Genomic DNA, 26816 nt, shown 5'->3' with positions numbered 1-26816 from the left:
GGGGCACTAAAGAGATATCTGCTTAACCTGTGCAAGCGATAGAAGCAGTGGGAAGAGCAGCTTAGGGGCCGCACGTCGAACAGTGGGCTCCGAAAAAGGATCCCTAACTCGGCAGACAGATATGGCGCACAGGAGTAACGTAGGAGAAATAAAGGATATCAATGCATGGAGCCGCGAAGTGGTCACAGAAGTGGAGGAGGTCACGGAGACAGTGGCTCATGAAAGCGAAGTAGGGGCACAAGACAGACGTCTGCTTAACCTGTGGAAGCGAAAGAAGCAGTGGGAAGAGCAGCTTAGGTGAAGCACGTGGGAAAGTGGGCTTCGAGAAAGGATCCCCAACTCGGAAGAGAGATAGGACGCACAGAAATAACCTAGGAGAAATGATGGATGTCAATGCATGGAGCCGCGAAGTGGTCAGAGAAGTGGAGGAGATCACAGAGACGGTGGCTGATGAAAGCGAAGCACGTGCACTAGACAAACGTCTGCTTAACCTGTCGAAGCTAACGAATCGGTGGGAAGAGCAGCTTAGGGGCCTCACGTATGACAGTGGGCTGCAAAAAGGTTCCCAACTCGGCAGAAAGATAGGGCGCACAGGAGTAACCTAGGAGAAATAAAGATATCAATGCATGGAGCCGTGAAGTGGTCAGAGAAGTGGAGGATGTCACAGAGACGGTGGCTGATGAAAGCGAAGGAGGGGCACCAGACAGACGTCTGCTTAACCTGTGGAAGCGAAAAACGCAGTGGGAAGAGCAGCTTAGGGGCCGCACGTGGGACAGTGGGCTCCAAAAAAGGATCCCCAACTCGGCGGAGAGATAGGGCGCACAGGCGTAACCTTGGAGAAATAAAGATATCAATTCATAGAGCCGTGAAGTTGTCAGAGAAGTGGAGGAGGTCACAGAGACGGTGGCTGATGAAAGCTAAGAGGGGCACAAGACAGACGCCTGCTTAAACTGTGAAGCGAAATAAAGTAGTAGGAAGAGCAGCTTAGGGGCGGCACGTGGGACAGTGGGCTCCGAAAAAGGATCCCCAGCTCGGCAGACAGATAGGGCGCACAGGAGTAACCTTAGAGTAATAAAGTATATCAATGCATGGAGCCGCGAAGGGGTCACAGAAGTGGAAGAGGTCAGAGAGGCGGTGGCTGATGAAAGCGAAGCAGGGGCGCTACACAGACGTCTGCTTAACCTCTGGAAGCGAAAGACGCAGTGGGAAGAGCAGCGTAGGGGCCGCACGTGGGACAGTGGGCTCCGAAAAAGGATCCCCAACTCGGCAGAGAGATAGGGCGCGCAGAAGTAACCTAGGAGAAATAAAGGATATCAATGCATGGAGCCGCGAAGTGGTGAGAGAAGTGAAGATCACAAAGAGGGTGGCTGATGAAAGCGAAGCAGGGGCACTAGATAGACGTCTGCTTAACCTTTGGAAGCGAAAGAAGCAGTGAAAAGAGCATCTTAGGGGCCGCACGTGGGACAGTGGGCTTCGAAAAAGGATCCCTAACTCGGCAGAGAGGTAGGGCGCTTAGGAGTAACCTAGGAGAAATTAAGAGTATCAATTCATGGAGCCGCGAAGTGCTCACAGAAGTGGAGGAGGTCACAGAGACGTTCGGCATGAAAGCGAAGCAGGGCCAGTAGACAGATATCTGCTTAACCTGTGGAAGCGAAAGAAGCAGTGGCAAGAGCAGCTTAGGGGCCGCACGTCGGACAGTGGGCTCCGAAAAAGGATCCCTAACTTGGCAGAGAGATAGGGCGCACAGGAGTAACCAATGAGAAATAAAGGATATCAATGCATGCAGCCGTGAAGTGGTCACAGTAATGGAGGAGGTCACAGAGACGGTGGCTCATGAAAGCGATGCAGGGGCACTCGACAGACGTCTGCTTAACCTGTGGAAGCGAAACAAAGAGTGGGAAGAGCAGCTTAGGGACTGCACATCGGACAGTGGGCTCCGAAAAAGGATCCCTAACACGGCAGACAAATAGGGCGCACAGGAGTAACCTGGGGGAATAAAGGATATCAATGCATGGAGCCGTGAAGTTGTCAGAGAAGTGGAGGAGGTCACAGAGAGGGTGGCTGATGAAACAGAAGCACAGGCACTAGACAGACATCTGCTTAAAATGTGAAAGTGAAAGAAGCAGTGGGATGAGCAGCTCGGGGGCCGCACGTGGGACAGTGGGCTGCGAAAAAGGATCCCCAACTCGGCAGAGAGATAGGGCGACAGGAGTAACCTAGGCGAAATAAAGGATATCAATGCATAGAGCCGCAAAGTGGTCACAGAAGTGGAGGAGGTCACAGAGACGGTGGGTATGAAAGCGAAGCAGGGGCACTAGATAGATATCTGCTTAACCTGTGCAAGCGAAAGAAGCAGTGGGAAGAGCAGCTTAGGTGCTGCACGTGGGACAGTGGGCTTCGAGAAAGGATCCTCAACTCGGCAGAGAGATAGGGCGCACAGGAGTAACCTAGACGAAATAAAGGATATCAATGCATAGAGCCGCGAAGTGGTCACAGATGTGGAGGACGTCACAGAGACGGTTGCTGATGAAAGCGAAGCAGGGGCACTAGACAGACATCTGCTTAACGTGTGCAAGCGAAAGAAGCAGTGGGAAGAGCAGCTTAGGTGCCGCACGTGGGACAGTAGGCTTCGAGAAAGGATCCCCAACTCGGCAGAGAGATAGGGCGCACAGGAGTAACCTAGGAGAATTAAAGATATCAATGCATGGAGCCGTGAAGTGGTCAGAAAAGTGGAGGAGCTCACAGAGGCGGTGGCTGATGAAAGCGAAGGAGGGGCACAAGACAGACGTCTGCTTAACCTGTGGAAGCGAAAGACGCAGTGGGAAGAGCACCTTACGGGCCGCACGTGGGACAGTGGGCTCCGAGAAAGGATCCCCAACTCGGGAGAGAGATAGGGCACACAGAAGTAACCTAGGAGAAATAAAGGATATCAATGCATGGAGCCGCAAAGTGGTCAGAGAAGTAGAGGAGGTCACAGAGACGGTGGCTGATGAAAGCGAAGCAGGGGCACTAGACAGTCGTCTGTTTAACCTCTGGAAGCGAAAGAAGCAGTGGAAGAGCAGCTTAGGGGCCGCACGTGCGACAGTGGGCTGCGAAATGGATCCCCAACTCGGCAGAGAGATAGGGCGCACATGAGTAACCAAGGAGAAATAAAGGATATCAATGCATGGAGCCGCAAAGTGGTCAGAGAGGTGGAGGAGGTCACAGAGATGGTGGCTGATGAAAGCGAAGCAGGACACAAGACACACGTCTGCTTAACCTGTGGAAGCGAAAGAAGCAGTGGGGCGAGCAGCTTAGGGGCCGCACGTGGGACAGTGGGCTCGAGAAAGGATCCCCAACTCGGCAGAGAGATAGGGGCACAGAAGTAACCTTAGAGAAATAAAGTATATCCATGCATGGAGCCGTGAAGTGGTCAGAGAAGTGAAGGAGGTCACAGAGACGGTGGCTGATGAAAGCGAAGCAGGGGCACCAGACAGATGTCTGCTTAACCCGTGGAAGAGAAAGACGCAGAGGGAAGAGCAGCTTAGGTGCCGCACGTGGGACAGTATGCTTCGAAAAAGGATCCCCAACTCGGCAGAGAAATAGGGCGTACAGGAGTAAAATTGGAGAAATAAAGATATCAATCCATAGAGCCGTGAAGTTGTCAGAGAAGTGGAGGAGGTCACAGAGACTGTGGCTGATGAAAGCGAAGCAGGGCACAAGACTGACGCCTGCTTAAACTGTGAAGCGAAATAAGTAGTGGGAAGAGCCGCTTAAGGGCGGCACGTGGGAAAGTGGGCTCCGACAAAGGATCCCCAACTCGGCAGAGTGATATTGCACACATTAGTAGCCTAGGAGAAATAAAGATATCAATGCATGGAGCCTTGAAGTGGTCAGAGAAGTGGAGGAGGTCACAGAGACGGTGGCTGATGAAAGTGAAGCAGGGGCACAAGACAGACGTCTGCTTAACCTGTGGAAGCGAAAGAAGCAGTGGGAAGAGCAGCTTAGGGGCCGCACGTGGGACAGTGGGCTCCGAGAAAGGATCCCCAACTCGGCAGAGAGATAGGGCGCGCAGAAGTAACCTAGGAGAAATAAAGGATATCAATGCATGGAGCCGCGAAGTGGTCAGAGAAGTGGAGATCACAAAGACGGTGGCTGATGAAAGCGAAGCAGGGGCACTAGACAGACGTCTGCTTAACCTGGGGAAGCGAAAGAAGCAGTGAAAAGAGCATCTTAGGGGCCGCACGTGGGACAGTGGGCTTCGAAAAAGGATCCCTAACTCGGCAGAGAGGTAGGGCGCTCGGGAGTAACCTGGGAGAAATAAAGGATATCAATGCATGGAGCCGCGAAGTGCTCACAGAAGTGGATGAGGTCACAGAGACGGTGGGTATGAAAGCGAAGCAGGGCCACTAGACAGATATCTGCTTAACCTGTGGAAGCGAAAGAAGCAGTGGGAAGAGCAGCTTAAGGGCCGCACGTGCGACAGTGGGCTCCGAAAAAGGATCCCAACTCGGCAGAGAGATAGGGCGCACAGGAGTGACCTGGGCGAAATAAATGATATCAATGCATAGAGCCGTGAAGTGGTCACAGAAGTGGAGGAGGTCACATAGATGGTGGGTATGAAAGCGAAGCAGGGCCACTAGACAGACGTCTGCTTAACCTGTGGAAGCCAAACAAGCAGTGGGAAGAGCAGCTTAGGGGCTGCACATCGGACAGTGGGCTCCGAAAAAGGATCCTTAACTCGGCAGACAAATAGGGCGCACAGCAGTAACCTAGGGGAATAAAGGATATCAATGCATGAAGCCGCAAAGTGGTCAGAGACGTGGAGGAGGTCACAGAGACGGTGGCTGATGAAACCGAAGCATGGGCACTACACAGACATCTGCTTAACATGTGAAAGCGAAAGAAGCAGTGGGAAGAGCAGCTTGGGGGCCACACGTGGGACAGTGGGCTCCGAAAAAGGATCCCCAACTCGGCAGAGAGATAGCGCGACAGGAGTAACCTTGACGAATTAAAGGATATCAATTCCTAGAGCCGCAAAGTGGTCACAGAAGTGGAGGAGGTCACAGAGACGGTGGGTATGAAAGCGAAGCAGGGGCACTAAAGAGATATCTGCTTAACCTGTGCAAGCGATAGAAGCAGTGGGAAGAGCAGCTTAGGGGCCGCACGTCGAACAGTGGGCTCCGAAAAGGATCCCTAACTCGGCAGACAGATATGGCGCACAGGAGTAACCTAGGAGAAATAAAGGATATCAATGCATGGAGCCGCGAAGTGGTCACAGAAGTGGAGGAGGTCACGGAGACAGTGGCTCATGAAAGCGAAGTAGGGGCACAAGACAGACGTCTGCTTAACCTGTGGAAGCGAAAGAAGCAGTGGGAAGAGCAGCTTAGGTGAAGCACGTGGGAAAGTGGGCTTCGAGAAAGGATCCCCAACTCGGAAGAGAGATAGGACGCACAGAAATAACCTAGGAGAAATGATGGATGTCAATGCATGGAGCCGCGAAGTGGTCAGAGAAGTGGAGGAGATCACAGAGACGGTGGCTGATGAAAGCGAAGCACGTGCACTAGACAAACGTCTGCTTAACCTGTCGAAGCTAACGAATCGGTGGGAAGAGCAGCTTAGGGGCCTCACGTATGACAGTGGGCTGCAAAAAGGTTCCCAACTCGGCAGAAAGATAGGGCGCACAGGAGTAACCTAGGAGAAATAAAGATATCAATGCATGGAGCCGTGAAGTGGTCAGAGAAGTGGAGGATGTCACAGAGACGGTGGCTGATGAAAGCGAAGGAGGGGCACCAGACAGACGTCTGCTTAACCTGTGGAAGCGAAAAACGCAGTGGGAAGAGCAGCTTAGGGGCCGCACGTGGGACAGTGGGCTCCAAAAAAGGATCCCCAACTCGGCGGAGAGATAGGGCGCACAGGCGTAACCTTGGAGAAATAAAGATATCAATTCATAGAGCCGTGAAGTTGTCAGAGAAGTGGAGGAGGTCACAGAGACGGTGGCTGATGAAAGCTAAGAGGGGCACAAGACAGACGCCTGCTTAAACTGTGAAGCGAAATAAAGTAGTAGGAAGAGCAGCTTAGGGGCGGCACGTGGGACAGTGGGCTCCGAAAAAGGATCCCCAGCTCGGCAGACAGATAGGGCGCACAGGAGTAACCTTAGAGTAATAAAGTATATCAATGCATGGAGCCGCGAAGGGGTCACAGAAGTGGAAGAGGTCAGAGAGGCGGTGGCTGATGAAAGCGAAGCAGGGGCGCTACACAGACGTCTGCTTAACCTCTGGAAGCGAAAGACGCAGTGGGAAGAGCAGCGTAGGGGCCGCACGTGGGACAGTGGGCTCCGAAAAAGGATCCCCAACTCGGCAGAGAGATAGGGCGCGCAGAAGTAACCTAGGAGAAATAAAGGATATCAATGCATGGAGCCGCGAAGTGGTGAGAGAAGTGAAGATCACAAAGAGGGTGGCTGATGAAAGCGAAGCAGGGGCACTAGATAGACGTCTGCTTAACCTTTGGAAGCGAAAGAAGCAGTGAAAAGAGCATCTTAGGGGCCGCACGTGGGACAGTGGGCTTCGAAAAAGGATCCCTAACTCGGCAGAGAGGTAGGGCGCTTAGGAGTAACCTAGGAGAAATTAAGAGTATCAATTCATGGAGCCGCGAAGTGCTCACAGAAGTGGAGGAGGTCACAGAGACGTTCGGCATGAAAGCGAAGCAGGGCCAGTAGACAGATATCTGCTTAACCTGTGGAAGCGAAAGAAGCAGTGGCAAGAGCAGCTTAGGGGCCGCACGTCGGACAGTGGGCTCCGAAAAAGGATCCCTAACTTGGCAGAGAGATAGGGCGCACAGGAGTAACCAATGAGAAATAAAGGATATCAATGCATGCAGCCGTGAAGTGGTCACAGTAATGGAGGAGGTCACAGAGACGGTGGCTCATGAAAGCGATGCAGGGGCACTCGACAGACGTCTGCTTAACCTGTGGAAGCGAAACAAAGAGTGGGAAGAGCAGCTTAGGGACTGCACATCGGACAGTGGGCTCCGAAAAAGGATCCCTAACACGGCAGACAAATAGGGCGCACAGGAGTAACCTGGGGGAATAAAGGATATCAATGCATGGAGCCGTGAAGTTGTCAGAGAAGTGGAGGAGGTCACAGAGAGGGTGGCTGATGAAACAGAAGCACAGGCACTAGACAGACATCTGCTTAAAATGTGAAAGTGAAAGAAGCAGTGGGATGAGCAGCTCGGGGGCCGCACGTGGGACAGTGGGCTCCGAAAAAGGATCCCCAACTCGGCAGAGAGATAGGGCGACAGGAGTAACCTAGGCGAAATAAAGGATATCAATGCATAGAGCCGCAAAGTGGTCACAGAAGTGGAGGAGGTCACAGAGACGGTGGGTATGAAAGCGAAGCAGGGGCACTAGATAGATATCTGCTTAACCTGTGCAAGCGAAAGAAGCAGTGGGAAGAGCAGCTTAGGTGCTGCACGTGGGACAGTGGGCTTCGAGAAAGGATCCTCAACTCGGCAGAGAGATAGGGCGCACAGGAGTAACCTAGACGAAATAAAGGATATCAATGCATAGAGCCGCGAAGTGGTCACAGATGTGGAGGACGTCACAGAGACGGTTGCTGATGAAAGCGAAGCAGGGGCACTAGACAGACATCTGCTTAACGTGTGCAAGCGAAAGAAGCAGTGGGAAGAGCAGCTTAGGTGCCGCACGTGGGACAGTAGGCTTCGAGAAAGGATCCCCAACTCGGCAGAGAGATAGGGCGCACAGGAGTAGCCTAGGAGAATTAAAGATATCAATGCATGGAGCCGTGAAGTGGTCAGAAAAGTGCAGGAGCTCACAGAGGCGGTGGCTGATGAAAGCGAAGGAGGGGCACAAGACAGACGTCTGCTTAACCTGTGGAAGCGAAAGACGCAGTGGGAAGAGCAGCTTACGGGCCGCACGTGGGACAGTGGGCTCCGAGAAAGGATCCCCAACTCGGGAGAGAGATAGGGCACACAGAAGTAACCTAGGAGAAATAAAGGATATCAATGCATGGAGCCGCAAAGTGGTCAGAGAAGTAGAGGAGGTCACAGAGACGGTGGCTGATGAAAGCGAAGCAGGGGCACTAGACAGTCGTCTGTTTAACCTCTGGAAGCGAAAGAAACAGTGGAAGAGCAGCTTAGGGGCCGCACGTGCGACAGTGGGCTGCGAAATGGATCCCCAACTCGGCAGAGAGATAGGGCGCACATGAGTAACCAAGGAGAAATAAAGGATATCAATGCATGGAGCCGCAAAGTGGTCAGAGAGGTGGAGGAGGTCACAGAGATGGTGGCTGATGAAAGCGAAGCAGGACACAAGACACACGTCTGCTTAACCTGTGGAAGCGAAAGAAGCAGTGGGGCGAGCAGCTTAGGGGCCGCACGTGGGACAGTGGGCTCGAGAAAGGATCCCCAACTCGGCAGAGAGATAGGGGCACAGAAGTAACCTTAGAGAAATAAAGTATATCCATGCATGGAGCCGTGAAGTGGTCAGAGAAGTGAAGGAGGTCACAGAGACGGTGGCTGATGAAAGCGAAGCAGGGGCACCAGACAGATGTCTGCTTAACCCGTGGAAGAGAAAGACGCAGAGGGAAGAGCAGCTTAGGTGCCGCACGTGGGACAGTATGCTTCGAAAAAGGATCCCCAACTCGGCAGAGAAATAGGGCGTACAGGAGTAAAATTGGAGAAATAAAGATATCAATCCATAGAGCCGTGAAGTTGTCAGAGAAGTGGAGGAGGTCACAGAGACTGTGGCTGATGAAAGCGAAGCAGGGCACAAGACTGACGCCTGCTTAAACTGTGAAGCGAAATAAGTAGTGGGAAGAGCCGCTTAAGGGCGGCACGTGGGAAAGTGGGCTCCGACAAAGGATCCCCAACTCGGCAGAGTGATATTGCACACATTAGTAGCCTAGGAGAAATAAAGATATCAATGCATGGAGCCTAGAACTGGTCAGAGAAGTGGAGGAGGTCACAGAGACGGTGGCTGATGAAAGTGAAGCAGGGGCACAAGACAGACGTCTGCTTAACCTGTGGAAGCGAAAGAAGCAGTGGGAAGAGCAGCTTAGGGGCCGCACGTGGGACAGTGGGCTCCGAGAAAGGATCCCCAACTCGGCAGAGAGATAGGGCGCGCAGAAGTAACCTAGGAGAAATAAAGGATATCAATGCATGGAGCCGCGAAGTGGTCAGAGAAGTGGAGATCACAAAGACGGTGGCTGATGAAAGCGAAGCAGGGGCACTAGACAGACGTCTGCTTAACCTGGGGAAGCGAAAGAAGCAGTGAAAAGAGCATCTTAGGGGCCGCACGTGGGACAGTGGGCTTCGAAAAAGGATCCCTAACTCGGCAGAGAGGTAGGGCGCTCGGGAGTAACCTGGGAGAAATAAAGGATATCAATGCTTGGAGCCGTGAAGTGCTCACAGAAGTGGATGAGGTCACAGAGACGGTGGGTATGAAAGCGAAGCAGGGCCACTAGACAGATATCTGCTTAACCTGTGGAAGCGAAAGAAGCAGTGGGAAGAGCAGCTTAAGGGCCGCACGTGCGACAGTGGGCTCCGAAAAAGGATCCCAACTCGGCAGAGAGATAGGGCGCACAGGAGTGACCTGGGCGAAATAAATGATATCAATGCATAGAGCCGTGAAGTGGTCACAGAAGTGGAGGAGGTCACATAGATGGTGGGTATGAAAGCGAAGCAGGGCCACTAGACAGACGTCTGCTTAACCTGTGGAAGCCAAACAAGCAGTGGGAAGAGCAGCTTAGGGGCTGCACATCGGACAGTGGGCTCCGAAAAAGGATCCTTAACTCGGCAGACAAATAGGGCGCACAGCAGTAACCTAGGGGAATAAAGGATATCAATGCATGAAGCCGCAAAGTGGTCAGAGACGTGGAGGAGGTCACAGAGACGGTGGCTGATGAAACCGAAGCATGGGCACTACACAGACATCTGCTTAACATGTGAAAGCGAAAGAAGCAGTGGGAAGAGCAGCTTGGGGGCCACACGTGGGACAGTGGGCTCCGAAAAAGGATCCACAACTCGGCAGAGAGATAGCGCGACAGGAGTAACCTTGACGAATTAAAGGATATCAATTCCTAGAGCCGCAAAGTGGTCACAGAAGTGGAGGAGGTCACAGAGACGGTGGGTATGAAAGCGAAGCAGGGGCACTAAAGAGATATCTGCTTAACCTGTGCAAGCGATAGAAGCAGTGGGAAGAGCAGCTTAGGGGCCGCACGTCGAACAGTGGGCTCCGAAAAAGGATCCCTAACTCGGCAGACAGATATGGCGCACAGGAGTAACCTAGGAGAAATAAAGGATATCAATGCATGGAGCCGCGAAGTGGTCACAGAAGTGGAGGAGGTCACGGAGACAGTGGCTCATGAAAGCGAAGTAGGGGCACAAGACAGACGTCTGCTTAACCTGTGCAAGCGAAAGAAGCAGTGGGAAGAGCAGCTTAGGTGCCGCACGTGGGACAGTAGGCTTCGAGAAAGGATCCCCAACTCGGCAGAGAGATAGGGCGCACAGGAGTAACCTAGGAGAATTAAAGATATCAATGCATGGAGCCGTGAAGTGGTCAGAAAAGTGGAGGAGCTCACAGAGGCGGTGGCTGATGAAAGCGAATGAGGGGCACAAGACAGACGTCTGCTTAACCTGTGGAAGCGAAAGACGCAGTGGGAAGAGCAGCTTAGGGGCGCACGTGGGACAGTGGGCTCCGAGAAAGGATCCCTAACTCGGCAGAGAGGTAGGGCGCTCGGGAGTAACCTGGGAGAAATAAAGGATATCAATGCATGGAGCCGCGAAGTGCTCACAGAAGTGGATGAGGTCACAGAGACGGTGGGTATGAAAGCGAAGCAGGGCCACTAGACAGATATCTGCTTAACCTGTGGAAGCGAAAGAAGCAGTGGGAAGAGCAGCTTAAGGGCCGCACGTGCGACAGTGGGCTCCGAAAAAGGATCCCAACTCGGCAGAGAGATAGGGCGCACAGGAGTGACCTGGGCGAAATAAAGGATATCAATGCATGGAGCCGCAAAGTGGTCAGAGAGGTGGAGGAGGTCACAGAGATGGTGGCTGATGAAAGCGAAGCAGGACACATGACACACGTCTGCTTAACCTGTGGAAGCGAAAGAAGCAGTGGGGCGAGCAGCTTAGGGGCCGCACGTGGGACAGTGGGCTCGAGAAAGGATCCCCAACTCAGCAGAGAGATAGGGGCACAGAAGTAACCTTAGAGAAATAATGTATATCCATGCATGGAGCCGTGAAGTGGTCAGAGAAGTGAAGGAGGTCACAGAGGCGGTGGCTGATGAAAGCGAAGCAGGGGCACCAGACAGATGTCTGCTTAACATGTGAAAGCGAAAGAAGCAGTGGGAAGAGCAGCTTGGGGGCCACACGTGGGACAGTGGGCTCCGAAAAAGGATCCCCAACTCGGCAGAGAGATAGCGCGACAGGAGTAACCTTGGCGAATTAAAGGCTATCAATGCCTAGAGCCGCAAAGTGGTCACAGAAGTGGAGGAGGTCACAGAGACGGTGGGTATGAAAACGAAGCAGGGGCACTAAAGAGATATCTGCTTAACCTGTGCAAGCGATAGAAGCAGTGGGAAGAGCAGCTTAGGGGCCGCACGTCGAACAGTGGGCTCCGAAAAAGGATCCCTAACTCGGCAGACAGATATGGCGCACAGGAGTAACCTAGGAGAAATAAAGGATATCAATGCATGGAGCCGCGAAGTGGTCACAGAAGTGGAGGAGGTCACGGAGACAGTGTCTCATGAAAGCGAAGTAGGGGCACAAGACAGACGTCTGCTTAACCTGTGGAAGCGAAATAAGCAGTGGGAAGAGCAGCTTAGGTGAAGCACGTGGGAAAGTGGGCTTCGAGAAAGGATCCCCAACTCGGAAGAGAGATAGGACGCACAGAAGTAACCTAGGAGAAATGAGGGATGTCAATGCATGGAGCCGCGAAGTGGTCAGAGAAGTGGAGGAGATCACAGAGACGGTGGCTGATGAAAGCGAAGCAGGGGCACTAGACAGTCGTCTGTTTAACCTCTGGAAGCGAAAGAAGCAGTGGAAGAGCAGCTTAGGGGCCGCACGTGCGACAGTGGGCTGCGAAATGGATCCCCAACTCGGCAGAGAGATACGGCGCACATGAGTAACCAAGGAGAAATAAAGGATATCAATGCATGGAGCCGCAAAGTGGTCAGAGAGGTGGAGGAGGTCACAGAGATGGTGGCTGATGAAAGCGAAGCAGGACACAAGACAGACGTCTGCTTAACCTGTGGAAGCGAAAGAAGCAGTGGGGCGAGCAGCTTAGGGGCCGCACGTGGGACAGTGGGCTCGAGAAAGGATCCCCAACTCGGCAGAGAGATAGGGGCACAGAAGTAACCTTAGTGAAATAAAGTATATCCATGCATGGAGCCGTGAAGTGGTCAGAGAAGTGAAGGAGGTCACAGAGACGGTGGCTGATGAAAGCGAAGCAGGGGCACCAGACAGATGTCTGCTTAACCCGTGGAAGAGAAAGACGCAGAGGGAACAGCAGCTTAGGTGCCGCACGTGGGACAGTGGGCTCCGAAAAAGGATCCCCAACTCGGCAGAGAAATAGGGCGTACAGGAGTAACATTGGAGAAATAAAGATATCAATCCATAGAGCCGTGAAGTTGTCAGAGAAGTGGAGGAGGTCACAGAGACTGTGGCTGATGAAAGCGAAGCAGGGCACAAGACTGACGCCTGCTTAAACTGTGAAGCGAAATAAGTAGTGGGAAGAGCAGCTTAAGGGCGGCACGTGGGACAGTGGGCTCCGACAAAGGATCCCCAACTCGGCAGAGTGATATTGCACACATTAGTAACCTAGGAGAAATAAAGATATCATTGCATGGAGCCTTGAAGTGGTCAGAGAAGTGGAGGAGGTCACAGAGACGGTGGCTGATGAAAGTGAAGCAGGGGCACAAGACAGACGTCTTCTTAACCTGTGGAAGCGAAAGAAGCAGTGGGAAGAGCAGCTTAGGGGCCGCACGTGGGACAGTGGGCTCCGAGAAAGGATCCCCAACTCGGCAGAGAGATAGGGCGCGCAGAAGTAACCTAGGAGAAATAAAGGATATCAATGCATGGAGCCGCGAAGTGGTCAGAGAAGTGGAGATCACAAAGACGGTGGCTGATGAAAGCGAAGCAGGGGCACTAGACAGACGTCTGCTTAACCTGGGGAAGCGAAAGAAGCAGTGAAAAGAGCATCTTAGGGGCCGAACGTGGGACAGTGGGCTTCGAAAAAGGATCCCTAACTCGGCAGAGAGGTACGGCGCTCGGGAGTAACCTGGGAGAAATAAAGGATATCAATGCATGGAGCCGCGAAGTGCTCACAGAAGTGGATGAGGTCACAGAGACGGTGGGTATGAAAGCGAAGCAGGGCCACTAGACAGATATCTGCTTAACCTGTGGAAGCGAAAGAAGCAGTGGGAAGAGCAGCTTAAGGGCCGCACGTGCGACAGTGGGCTCCGAGAAAGGATCCCCAACTCGGCAGAGAGATAGGGCGCACAGAAGTAACCTAGGAGAAATAAAGGATATCAATGCATGGAGCCGCGAAGTGGTCAGAGAAGTGGAGGAGGTCACGGAGACGGTGGCTCATGAAAGCGAAGCAGAGGCACAAGACAGACGTCTGCTTAACCTGTGGAAGCGAAAGAAGCAGTGGGAAGAGCAGCTTAGGTGCCGCACGTGGGACAGTGGGATCCGATAAAGGATCCCCAACTCGGCAGAGAGATAGGGCGCACAGAAGTAACCTAGGAGAAATAAGGGATGTCAGTCCATGGAGCCGCGAAGTGGTCACAGAAGTGGAGGAGGTCACAGAGACGGTGGGTATGAAAGCGAAGCAGGGGTTCTAGACAGATATCTGCTTAGCCTGTGCAAGCGATTGAAGCAGTGGGAAGAGCAGCTTAGGGGCCGCACGTCAAACAGTGGGCTCCGAAGAAGCATCCCTAACTCGGCAGACAGATAGGGCGCACAGGAGTAACCTAGGAGAAATAAAGGATATCAATGCATGAAGCCGCGAAGTGGTCACAGAAGTGGAGGAGGTCACGGAGACGGTGGCTCATGAAAGCGAAGCAGGGGCACGAGACAGACGTCTGCTTAACCTGTGGAAGCTAAAGAAGCAGTGGGAAGTGCAGCTTAGTGACCACACGTGGGACAGTGGGCTCCGAGAAAGGATCCCCAACTCGGCAAAGAGATAGGGCGCACAGAAGTAACCTAGGAGAAATAAAGGATATCAATGCATGGAGCCGCGAAGTGGTTAGAGAAGTGGAGGAGATCACAAAGACGGTGGCTGATGAAAGCGAAGCAGGGGCACTAGACAGACGTCTGTTTAACCTGTTGAAGCGAAAGAAGCAGTGAAAAGAGCTTCTTAGGGGCCGCACGTGGGACAGTGGGCTCCGAAAAAGGATCCCTAACTCGGCAGACAAATAGGGCGCACAGGAGTAACCTGGGGGAATAAAGGATATCAATGCATGGAGCCGCGAAGTTGTCAGAGAAGTGGAGGAGGTCACAGAGACGGTGGCTGATGAAACAGAAGCACAGGCACTAGACAGACATCTGCTTAACATGTGAAAGTGAAAGAAGCAGTGGGATGAGCAGCTCGGGGGCCGCACGTGGGACACTGGGCTCCGAAAATGGATCCCCAACTCGGCAGAGAGATAGGGCGACAGGAGTAACCTAGGTGAAATAAAGGATATCAATGCATAGAGCCGCAAAGTGGTCACAGAAGTGCAGGAGGTCACAGAGACGGTGGGTATGAAAGCGAAGCAGGGGCACTACATCGATATCTGCTTAACCTGTGCAAGCGAAAGAAGCAGTGGGAAGAGCAGCTTAGGTGCCGCACGTGGGACAGTGGGCTTCGAGAAAGGATCCCCAACTCGGCAGAGAGATAGGGCGCACAGGAGTAACCTAGACGAAATAAAGGATATCAATGCATAGAGCCGCGAAGTGGTCACAGATGTGGAGGACGTCACAGAGACGGTTGCTGATGAAAGCGAAGCAGGGGCACTAGACAGACATCTGCTTAACGTGTGCAAGCGAAAGAAGCAGTGGGAAGAGCAGCTTAGGTGCCGCACGTGGGACAGTAGGCTTCGAGAAAGGATCCCCAACTTGGCAGAGAGATAGGGCGCACAGGAGTAACCTAGGAGAATTAAAGATATCAATGCATGGAGCCGTGAAGTGGTCAGAAAAGTGGAGGAGCTCACAGAGACGGTGGCTGATGAAAGCGAAGCAGGGACACTAGACAGTCGTTTGTTTAACCTCTGGAAGCGAAAGAAGCAGTGGAAGAGCAGCTTAGGGGCCGCACGTGCGACAGTGGGCTGCGAAATGGATCCCCAACTCGGCAGAGAGATAGGGCGCACATGAGTAACCAAGGAGAAATAAAGGATATCAATGCATGGAGCCGCAAAGTGGTCAGAGAGGTGGAGGGGGTCACAGAAATGGTGGCTGATGAAAGCGAAGCAGGACACAAGACAGACGTCTGCTTAACCTGTGGAAGCGAAAGAAGCAGTGGGGCGAGCAGCTTAGGGGCCTCACGTGGGACAGTGGGCTCGAGAAAGGATCCCCAACTCGGCAGAGATAGGGGCACAGAAGTAACCTTAGAGAAATAAAGTATATCCATGCATGGAGCCGTCATGTGGTCAGAGAAGTGGAGGAGGTCACAGAGACGGTGGCTGATGAAAGCGAAGCAGGGGCACCAGACAGATGTCTGCTTAACCCGTGGAAGCGAAAGACGCAGAGGGAAGAGGAGCTTAGGTGCCGCACGTGGGACAGTGGGCTCCGAAAAAGGATCCCCAACTCGGCAGAGAGATAGGGCGTACAGGAGTAAAATTGGAGAAATAAAGATATCAATCCATAGAGCCGTGAAGTAGTCAGAGAAGTGGAGGAGGTCACAGAGAATGTGGCTGATGAAAGCGAAGCAGGGCACAAGACTGACGCCTGCTTAAACTGTGAAGCGAAATAAGTAGTGGGAAGAGCAGCTTAAGGGCGGCACGTGGGACAGTGGGCTCCGAAAAAGGGTCCCCAACTCGGCAGAGTGATATTGCACACATTAGTAACCTAGGAGAAATAAAGATTTCAATGCATGGAGCCTTGAAGTGGTCAGAGAAGTGGAGGAGGTCACAGAGACGGTGGCTGATGAAAGTGAAGCAGGGGCACAAGACAGACGTCTGCTTAACCTGTGGAAGCGAAAGAAGCAGTGGGAAGAGCAGCTTAGGGGCCGCACGTGGGACAGTGTGCTCCGAGAAAGGATCCCCAACTCGGCAGAGAGATAGGGCGCGCAGAAGTAACCTAGGAGAAATAAAGGATAACAATGCATGGAGCCGCGAAGTGGTCAGAGAAGTGGAGATCACATAGACGGTGGCTGATGAAAGCGAAGCAGGGGCACTAGACAGACGTCTGCTTAACATGGGGAAGCGAAAGAAGCAGTGAAAAGAGCATCTTAGGGGCCGCACGTGGGACAGTGGGCTTCGAAAAAGAATCCCTAACTCGGCAGAGAGGTAGGGCGCTCGGGAGTAACCTAGGTGTAATAAAGGATATCAATGCATGGAGCCGCGAAGTGCTCACAGAAGTGGATGAGGTCACAGAGACGGTGGGTATGAAAGCGAAGCAGGGCCACTAGACAGATATCTGCTTAACCTGTAGAAGCGAAAGAAGCAGTGGCAAGAGCAGCTTAGGGGCCGCACCTCGGACAGTGGGCTCCGAAAAATGATCCCTAACTCGGCAGACAGATGGGTCGCACAGGAGTAACCTATGAGAAATAAAGGATATCAATGCATTGAGCCGCGAAGTCGTCACAGAAGTGGAGGAGGTTACGGAGACGGTGGCTCATGAAAGCGAAGCAGGGGCACAAGACAGACGTCTGCTTAACCTGTGGAAGCGAAAGAAGCAGTGGGAAGAGCAGCTTAAGGGCCGCACGTGCGACAGTGGGCTCCGAGAAAGGATCCCCAACTCGGCAGAGAGATAGGGCGCACAGAAGTAACCTAGGAGAAATAAAGGATATCAATTCATGGAGCCGCGAAGTGGTCAGAGAAGTGGAGGAGGTCACGGAGATGGTGGCTCATGAAAGCGAAGCAGAGGCACAAGACAAACGTCTGCTTAACCTATGGAAGCGAAAGAAGCAGTGGGAAGAGCAGCTTAGGTGCCGCACGTGGGACAGTGGGATCCGATAAAGGATCCCCAACTCGGCAGAGAGATAGGGCGCCCAGAAGTAACCTAGGAGAAATAAGGGATGTCAATCCATGGAGCCGCGAAGTGGTCACAGAAGTGGAGGAGGTCACAGAGACGGTGGGTATGAAAGCGAAGCAGGGTTTCTAGACAGATATCTGCTTAGCCTGTGCAAGCGATTGAAGCAGTGGGAAGAACAGCTTAGGGACCGCACGTCAAACAGTGGGCTCCGAAGAAGCATCCCTGACTCGGCAGACAGATAGGGCGCACAGGAGTAACCTAGGAGAAATAAAGGATATCAATGCATGAAGCCGCGAAGTGGTCACAGAAGTGGAGGAGGTCACGGAGACGGTGGCTCATGAAAGCGAAGCAGGGGCACGAGACAGACGTCTGCTTAACCTGTTGAAGCGAAAGAAGCAGTGAAAAGAGCTTCTTAGGGGCCGCACGTGGGACAGTGGTCTTCGAAAAAGTATCCCTAACTCGGCAGACAGATAGGGCGCACAGGAGTAACCAATGAGAAATAAAGGATATCAAAGCATGCAGCCGGGAAGTGGTCACAGTTATAGAGGAGGTCACAGAGACGGTGGCTCATGAAAGCGAAGCAGGGGCACTCGACAGACGTCTGGTAGGTAGGTAGGAAAAACTTTATTGAAAATGCCGGCAACCGACGGTTTGACGCGTCGTGACGTTGGCCAAGCGTCGACCCGGGGTTATGCCCTCCTCTGCACTACCCCCGTTCGGCCCGTTTGTGGTGGGTCGTGAGGCTTGTGCTTTTCGAGCGCACCCCGGGCCTGCTGGACGGCCCATAGTTGAATGCCCTTGTCTGCAGACTGCACTGCACTTTGAAGTTCGGGCGGGTATATCCTGGAGGTAGACTCGGTCGGGAACCTGGCACAGTCCCACATGATGTGCCATTGGTCCGCCGGACCAGCTGCACAAACATTGCACACATCGCTCGGATAGAGTTCTGGGTGAAGTACGTGTAGCACTGCCGGGGCGAGGAGTGACCCGGTCTGTATCTGTCTTAGGATGACGGCCTCCTCCCGACTGAGTGCCGGGTGGGGAGGCGGCATTGTCCGTCGAGCTAGGCGGTAACACATGGTAACTTCGCCATAACTGGTTACGCGGTCCTTGGTTTCGAACCACCACCGTCTGCTTAACCTGTGGAAGCGAAACAAACAGTGGGAAGAGCAGCTTAGGGACTGCACATCGGACAGTGGGCTCCGAAAAAGGATCCCTAACTCGGCAGACAAATAGGGCGCACAGGAGTAACCTGGGGGAATAAAGGATATCAATGCATGGAGCCGCGAAGTTGTCAGAGAAGTGGAGGAGGTCACAGAGACGGTGGCTGATGAAACAGAAACACAGGCACTAGACAGACATCTGCTTAACATGTGAAAGTGAAAGAGGCAGTGGGATGAGCAGCTCGGGGGCCGCACGTGGGGCAGTGGGCTCCGAAAATGGATCCCCAACTCGGCAGAGCGATAGGGCGACAGGAGTAACCTAGGCGAAATAAAGGATATCAATGCATAGAGCGGCAAAGTGGTCACAGAAGTGGAGGAGGTCAGAGAGACGGTGGGTATGAAAGCGAAGCAGGGGCACAAGACAGACGTCTGCTTAACCTGTGCAAGCGAAAGAAGCAGTGGGGCGAGCAGCTTAGGGGCCGCACGTCGGACAGTGGGCTCGAGAAAGGATCCCCAACTCGGCAGAGAGATAGGGTGCACAGAAGTAACCTTAGAGAAATAAAGTATATCCATGCATGGAGCCGTGAAGTGGTCAGAGAAGTGGAGAAGGTCACAGAGACGGTGGCTGATGAAAGCGAAGCAGGGGCACCAGACAGATGTCTGCTTAACCTGTGGAAGCGAAAGACGCAGAGGGAAGAGCAGCTTAGGGGCCGCACGTGGGACAGTGGGCTCCGAAAAAGGATCCCCAACTCGGCAGAGAGGTAGGGCGCACAGGAGTAAAATTGGAGAAATAAAGATATCAATCCATAGAGCCGTGAAGTTGTCAGAGAAGTGGAGGAGGTCACAGAGACTGTGGCTGATGAAAGCGAAGCAGGGGCACAAGACAGACGCCTGCTTAAACTGTGAAGCGAAATAAGTAGTGGGAAGTGCAGCTTAGGGGCCGCACGTCGGACAGTGTCTCCGAAAAAGGATCCCTAACTCGGCAGACAGATAGGGCGCACAGGAGTAACCTAGGAGAAATAAAGGATATCAATGCATTGTGCCGCGAAGTGGTCACAGAAGTGGAGGAGGTTACGGAGACAGTGGCTCATGCAAGCGAAGCAGGGGCACAAGACAGACGTCTGCTTAACCTGTGGAAGCGAAAGAAGCAGTGGGAAGAGCAGCTTAGGTGCCGCACGTGGGACAGTGGGATCCGATAAAGGATCCCCAATTCGGCAGAGAGATAGGGCGCACAGAAGTAACCTAGGAGAAATAAGGGATGTCAATCCATGGAGCCGCGAAGTGGTCACAGAGGTGGAGGAGGTCACAGAGACGGTGGGTATGAAAGCGAAGCAGGGGCGCTAGACAGATATCTGCTTAGCCTGTGCAAGCGATTGAAGCAGTGGGAAGAGCAGCTTAGGGGCCGCACGTCAAACAGTGGGCTCCGAAGAAGCATCCCTAACTCGGCAGACAGATAGGGCGCAGAGGAGTAACCTAGGAGAAATAGAGGATATCAATTCATGGAGCCGCGAAGTGGTCAGAGAAGTGGAGGAGGTCACAGAGACGGTGGCTGAAGAAAGCGAAGCAGGGTCATTAGACAGACGTCTGCTTTACCTGTGCAAGCGAAAGATGCAGTGGGAAGAGCACCTTAGGGGCCGCACGTGGGACAGTGGGCTCCGAAAAAGTATCTCCAACTCGGCAGAGAGATAGGGCGCACAGGGGTAACCTACGATAAATAGAGGATATCAATGCATGACACCGCGAAGTGGTCACAGAAGTGAAGTAGGTTACGGAGACGGTTGCTCATGAAAGCGAAGCAGGGGCACAAGACAGACGTCTGCTTAACCTGTGGAAGAGAAAGAAGCAGTGGGAAGAGCAGCTTAGTGGCCGCACGTGGGACAGTGGGCTCCGAGAAAGGATCCCCAACTCGGCAGAAAGATAGGGCGCACAGAAGTAACCGAGGAGAATTAAAGATAGCAATGATTGGAGCCGTGAAGTGGTCAGAGAAGTGGAGGAGGTCATAGAGACGGTGGCTGATGAAAGCGAAGCAGGGGCACTAGACAGACGTCTGCTTAACCTCTGGAAGCGAAAGAAGCAGTGGAAGAGCAGCTTAGGGGCCGCACGTGGGACAGTGGGCTTCGAAAAAGGATACCCAACTCGGAAGAGAGATAGGGCGCACAGGAGTAACCAAGGAGATATAAAGATATCAATGCATGGTGCATTGAAGTGGTCAGAGAAGTGGAGGAGGTCACAGAGACGGTGGCTGATGAAAGTGTAGCAGGGGCACAAGACAGACGTCTGCTTAACCTGTGGAAGCGAAAGAAGCAGTGGGAAGAGCAGCTTAGGGGCCGCACGTGCGACAGTGGGCTGCGAAATGGATCCCCAACTCGGCAGAGAGATGGAACGCACAGGCGTAACCTGGGAGAAATAAAGGATATCAATGCATGGATCCGAAAAGTGGTTAGAGAAGTGGAGGAAGTCACAGAGACGGTGGCTGATGAAAGCGAAGCAGGGGCACTAGACAGACGTCTGCTTAACCTCTGGAAGCGAAAGAAGCAGTGGAAGAGCAGCTTAGGGGCCGCACGTCGGACAGTGGGCTCCGAAAAAATATCCCCAACTCGGAAGAGAGATAGGGCTCACAGGAGAAACCTAGGAGAAATAAAGGATGTCAATGCAGAGAGCCGCGAAGCGGTCAGAGAAGTGGAGGAGATCACAGAGATGGTGGCTGATGAAAGCGAAGCATGGGCACTAGATAGACGTCTGCTTAAACTGTGGAAGCGAAAGAAGCAGTGGGAAGAGCAGCTTACGGGCCGCACGTAGGACAGTGGGCTCAGTGAAAGGATCCCCAACTCGGCAGAGAGATAGGGCGCACAGGAGTAACCAAGGAGAAATAAAGGATATCAATGCATGGAGCCGCGAAGTGCTCACAGAAGTGGAGGAGGTCACAGAGACGGTGGGTATGAAAGCAAAGCAGGGCCACTAGACAGATATCTGCTTAACCTGTGGAAGCGAAAGAAGCAGTGGCAAGAGCAGCTTAGGGGCTGCACATCGGACAGTGGGCTCCGAAAAAGGATCCCTAATTCGGCAGACAAATAGGGCGCACAGGAGTAACCTAGGGGAATAAAGGATATCAATGCATGGAGCCGCGAAGTGGTCAGAGTAGTGGAGGAGGTCACAGAGATGGTGGCTGATGAAACCGAAGCGCAGGCACTAGACAGACATCTGCTTAACATGTGAAACCGAAAGAAGCAGTGGGAAGAGCAGCTTGGGGGCGGCACGTGGGACAGTGGGCTCCGAAAAAGGATCCCCAACTCGGCAGAGAGATAGGGCGACAGGAGTAACCTAGGCGAAATAAAGGATATCAATGCATAGAGCCGCAAAGTGGTCACAGAAGTGGAGGAGGTCACAGAGACGGTGGGTATGAAAGCGAAGCAGGGGCACTAGATAGATATCTGCTTAACCTGTGCAAGCGATAGAAGCAGTGGGAAGTGCAGCTTAGGGGCCACACGTCGGACAGTGTCTCCGAAAAAGGATCCCTAACTCGGCAGAGAGATAGGGCGCACAGGAGTAACCTAGGAGAAATAAAGGATATCCATGCATTGAGCCGCGAAGTGGTCAGAGAAGTGGAGGAGGTCACGGAGACGGTGGCTCATGAAAGCGAAGCAGGGGCGCTAGACAGATATCTGCTTAGCCTGTTGAAGCTAAAGAAGCAGTGGGAAGAGCAGCTTAGTGACCGCACGTGGGACAGTGGGCTCCGAGAAAGGATCCCGAACTCGGCAGAGAGATAGGGCGCACAGGAGTAACCTAGGAGAAATAAAGGATATCAATGCATGGAGCCGCGAAGTGGTCACAGAAGTGGAGGAGGTCGCAGAGACGGTTGCTGATGAAAGCGAAGCAGGGGCATTATACAGACATCTGCTTAACCTGTGGAAGCGAAAGAAGTGGAAGAGCAGCTTAGGGGCCGCACGTGGGACAGTGGGCTCCGAAAAATGATCCCCAACTCGGCAGAGTGATAGGGCGCCCATGAGTAACCTAGGAGAAATAAAGATATCAATGCATGGAGCCTTGAAGTGGTCAGAAAAGTGGAGGAGGTCACAGAGACGGTGGCTGATGAAACCGAAGCACGGGCACTACACAGACATCTGCTTAACATGTGAAAGCGAAAGAAGCAGTGGGAAGAGCATCTTGGGGGCCACACGTGGGAGAGTGGGCTCCGAAAAAGGATCTCCTACTCGGCAGAGAGATAGGGCGCACAGGAGTAACCTAGACGAAATGAAGGATATCAATGCCTAGAGCCGCGAAGTGGTCACAGAAATGGAGGACGTCACAGAGACGGTTGCTGATGAAAGCGAAGCAGGGGCACTGGACAGACATCTGCTTCACCTATGGAAGCGAAAGAAGTGGGAAGAGCACCTTGGGGGCTGCACGTGGGACAGTGAGCTCCGAAAAAGGATCCACAACTCGGCAGAGAGATAGCGCGACAGGAGTAACCTAGGCGAATTAAAGGATATCAATGCCTAGAGCCGCAAAGTGGTCACAGAAGTGGAGGAGGTCACAGACACGGTGGGTATGAAAGCGAAGCAGGGGCACTTAAGAGATATCTGCTTAACCTGTGCAAGCGATAGAAGCAGTGGGAAGAGCAGCTTAGGGGCCGCACGTCGAACAGTGGGCTCCGAAAAAGGATCCCTAACTCGGCAGACAGATATGGCGCACAGGAGTAACCTAGGAGAAATAAAGGATATCAATGCATGGAGCCGCGAAGTGGTCACAGAAGTGGAGGAGGTCACGGAGACAGTGGCTCATGAAAGTGAAGTAGGGGCACAAGACAGACGTCTGCTTAACCTGTGGAAGCGAAAGAAGCAGTGGGAAGAGCAGCTTAGGTGAAGCACGTGGGAAAGTGGGCTTCGAGAAAGGATCCCCAACTCGGAAGAGAGATAGGACGCACAGAAGTAACCTAGGAGAAATGAGGGATGTCAATGCATGGAGCCGTGAAGTGGTCAGAGAAGTTGAGGAGATCACAGAGACGGTGGCTGATGAAAGCGAAGCACGTGCACTAGACAGACGTCTGCTTAACCTGTCGAAGCTAACGAATCGGTGGGAAGAGCAGCTTAGGGGCCTCACGTATGACAGTGGGCTGGAAAAAGGTTCCCAACTCGGCAGAAAGATAGGGCGCACAGGAGTAACCTAGGAGAAATAAAGATATCAATGCATGAAGCCGTGAAGTGGTCAGAGAAGTGGAGGAGGTCACAGAGACGGGGGCTGATGAAAGCGAAGGAGGGGCACCAGACAGACGTCTGCTTAACCTGTGGAAGCGAAAGACGCAGTGGGAAGAGCAGCTTAGGGGCCGCACGTGGGACAGTTGGCTCCAAAAAAGGATCCCCAACTCGGCAGAGAGATAGGGCGCACAGGCGCAACCTTAGAGAAATAAAGATATCAATTCATAGAGCCGTGAAGTTGTCAGAGAAGTGGAGGAGGTCACAGAGACGGTGGCTGATGAAAGCTAAGATGGGCACAAGACAGACGCCTGCTTAAACTGTGAAGCGAAATAAAGTAGTAGGAAGAGCAGCTTAGGAGCGGCACGTGGGACAGTGGGCTCCGAAAAAGGATCCCCAGCTCGGCAGACAGATAGGGCGCACAGGAGTAACCTAGGAGTAATAAAGGATATCAATGCATGGAGCCGCGAAGGGGTCACAGACGTGGAAGAGGTCAGAGAGGCGGTGGCTGATGAAAGCGAAGCAGGGGCGCTACACAGACGTCTGCTTAACCTCTGGAAGCGAAAGACGCAGTGGGAAGAGCAGCTTAGGGGCCGCACGTGGGACAGTGGGCTCCGAAAAAGGATCCCCAACTCGGCAGAGAGATAGGGCGCACAAGAGTAACCTAGGAGAAATAAACATATCAATGCATGGAGCCTTGAAGTGGTCAGAGAAGTGGAGGAGGTCACAGAGACGGTGGCTGATGAAAGTGAAGCAGGGGCACAAGACAGACATCTGCTTAACCTGTGGAAGCGAAAGAAACAGTGGGAAGAGAAGCTTAGGGGCCGCACGTGGGACAGTGGGCTCCGAGAAAGGATCCCCAACTCGGCAGAGAGATAGGGCGCGCAGAAGTAACCTAGGAGAAATAAATGATATCAATGCATGGAGCCGCGAAGTGGTGAGAGAAGTGGAGATCACAAAGAGGTGGCTGATGAAAGCGAAGCAGGGGCACTAGATAGACTTCTGCTTAACCTGTGGAAGCGAAAGAAGCAGTGAAAAGAGCATCTTAGGGGCCGCACGTGGGACAGTGGGCTTCGAAAAAGGATCCCTAACTCGGCAGAGAGGTAGGGCGCTTAGGAGTAACCTAGGAGAAATTAAGAATATCAATGCATGGAGCCGCGAAGTGCTCACAGAAGTGGAGGAGGTCACAGAGACGGTGGGCATGAAAGCGAAGCAGGGCCAGTAGACAGATATCTGCTTAACCTGTGGAAGCGAAAGAAGCAGTGGCAAGAGCAGCTTAGGTGCTGCACGTGGGACAGTGAGCTTCGAGAAAGGATCCCCAACTCGGCAGAGAGATAGGGCGCACAGGAGTAACCTAGACGAAATAAAGGATATCAATGCATAGAGCCGCGAAGTGGTCACAGATGTGGAGGACGTCACAGAGACGGTTGCTGATGAAAGCGAAGCAGGGGCACTAGACAGATATCTGCTTAACGTGTGCAAGCGAAAGAAGCAGTGGGAAGAGCAGCTTAGGTGCCGCACGTGGGGCAGTAGGCTTCGAGACAGGATCCCCAACTCGGCAGAGAGATAGGGCGCACAGGAGTAACCTAGGAGAATTAAAGGATATCAATGCATGGAGCCGCAAAGTGGTCAGAGAAGTGGAGGAGGTCACAGAGACGGTGGCTGATGAAAGCGAAGCAGGGGCACTAGACAGTCGTCTGTTTAACCTCTGGAAGCGAAAGAAGCAGTGGAAGAACAGCTTAGGGGCCGCACGTGCGACAGTGGGCTGCGAAATGGATCCCCAACACGGCAGAGATATAGGGCGCACATGAGGAACCAAGGAGAAATAAAGGATATCAATGCATGGAGCCGCAAAGTGGTCAGAGAGGTGGAGGAGGTCACAGAGATGGTGGCTGATGAAAGCAAAGCAGGACACAAGACAGACGTCTGCTTAACCTGTGGAAGCGAAAGAAGCAGTGGGGCGAGCAGCTTAGGGGCCGCACGTGGGACAGTGGGCTCGAGAAAGGATCCCCAACTCGGCAGAGAGATAGGTGCACAGAAGTAACCTTAGAGAAATAAAGTATATCCATGCATGGAGCCGTGAAGTGGTCAGAGAACTGGAGGAGGTCACAGAGACGGTGGCTGATGAAAGCGAAGCAGGGGCACCAGACAGATGTCTGCTTAACCCGTGGAAGCGAAAGACGCAGAGGGAAGAGCAGCTTAGGTGCCGCACGTGGGACAGTGGGCTCCGAAAAAGGATCCCCAACTCGGCAGAGATATAGGGCGTACAGGAGTAAAATTGGAGAAATAAAGATATCAATCCATAGAGCCGTGAAGTTGTCAGAGAAGTGGAGGAGGTCACATAGACTGTGGCTGATGAAAGCGAAGCAGGGCACAAGACTGACGCCTGCTTAAACTGTGAAGCGAAATAAGTAGTGGGAAGAGCAGCTTAAGGGCGGCACGTGGGACAGTGGGCTCCGTAAAAGGATCCCCAACTCGACAGAGTGATATTGCACACATTAGTAACCTAGGAGAAATAAAGATATCAATGCATGGAGCCTTGAAGTGGTCAGAGAAGTGGAGGAGGTCACAGAGACGGTGGCTGATGAAAGTGAAGCAGGGGCACAAGACAGACGTCTGCTTAACCTGTGGAAGCGAAAGAAGCAGTGGGAAGAGCAGCTTAGGGGCCGCACGTGGGCTCCGAGAAAGGATCCCCAACTCGGCAGAGAGATAGGGCGCACAGGAGTAACCTAGGAGAAATAAAGGATATCAATGCATGGAGCCGCGAAGTGGTCACAGAAGTGGAGGAGGTCACAGAGACGGTGGGTATGAAAGCGAAGAGGGGCCACTTGACAGATATTTGCTTAACCTGTGGAGGCGAAAGAAGCAGTGAAAAGAGCATCTTAGGGGCCGCACGTGGACAGTGGGCTTCCAAAAAGGATCCCTAACTCGGCAAAGAGGTAGGGCGATGATGTATAACCTAGGAGAAGTAAAGGATATCAATGCATGGAGCCGTTAAGTGGTCACAGAAGTGGAGGAGTTCACGGAGACGGTGGCTCATGAAAGCGAAGCAGGGGCATTAGACAGAAGTCTGCTTAACCTGTGGAAGCGAAAGAAGCAGTGGGAAGAGCAGCTTGGGGGCCGCACGTGGGACAGCGAGCTCCGAAAAAGGATCCCAAACTCGGCAGACAGATAGGGCGCACAGGAGTAACCTAGGAGAAATAAAAGATATCAATGCATGGAGCCGCGAAGTGGTCACAGAAGTGGAGGAGGTCACAGAGACGGTGGCTCATGAAAGCGAAGCAGG

The sequence above is a fragment of the Amblyomma americanum genome, chromosome 1, assembly GCF_052857255.1.
Source record: "Amblyomma americanum isolate KBUSLIRL-KWMA chromosome 1, ASM5285725v1, whole genome shotgun sequence".
Taxonomy (NCBI): Eukaryota; Metazoa; Arthropoda; class Arachnida; order Ixodida; family Ixodidae; genus Amblyomma; species Amblyomma americanum.
The sequence above is the reverse complement of the archived record's forward strand: the minus strand, read 5'-3'. Positions refer to the sequence as shown.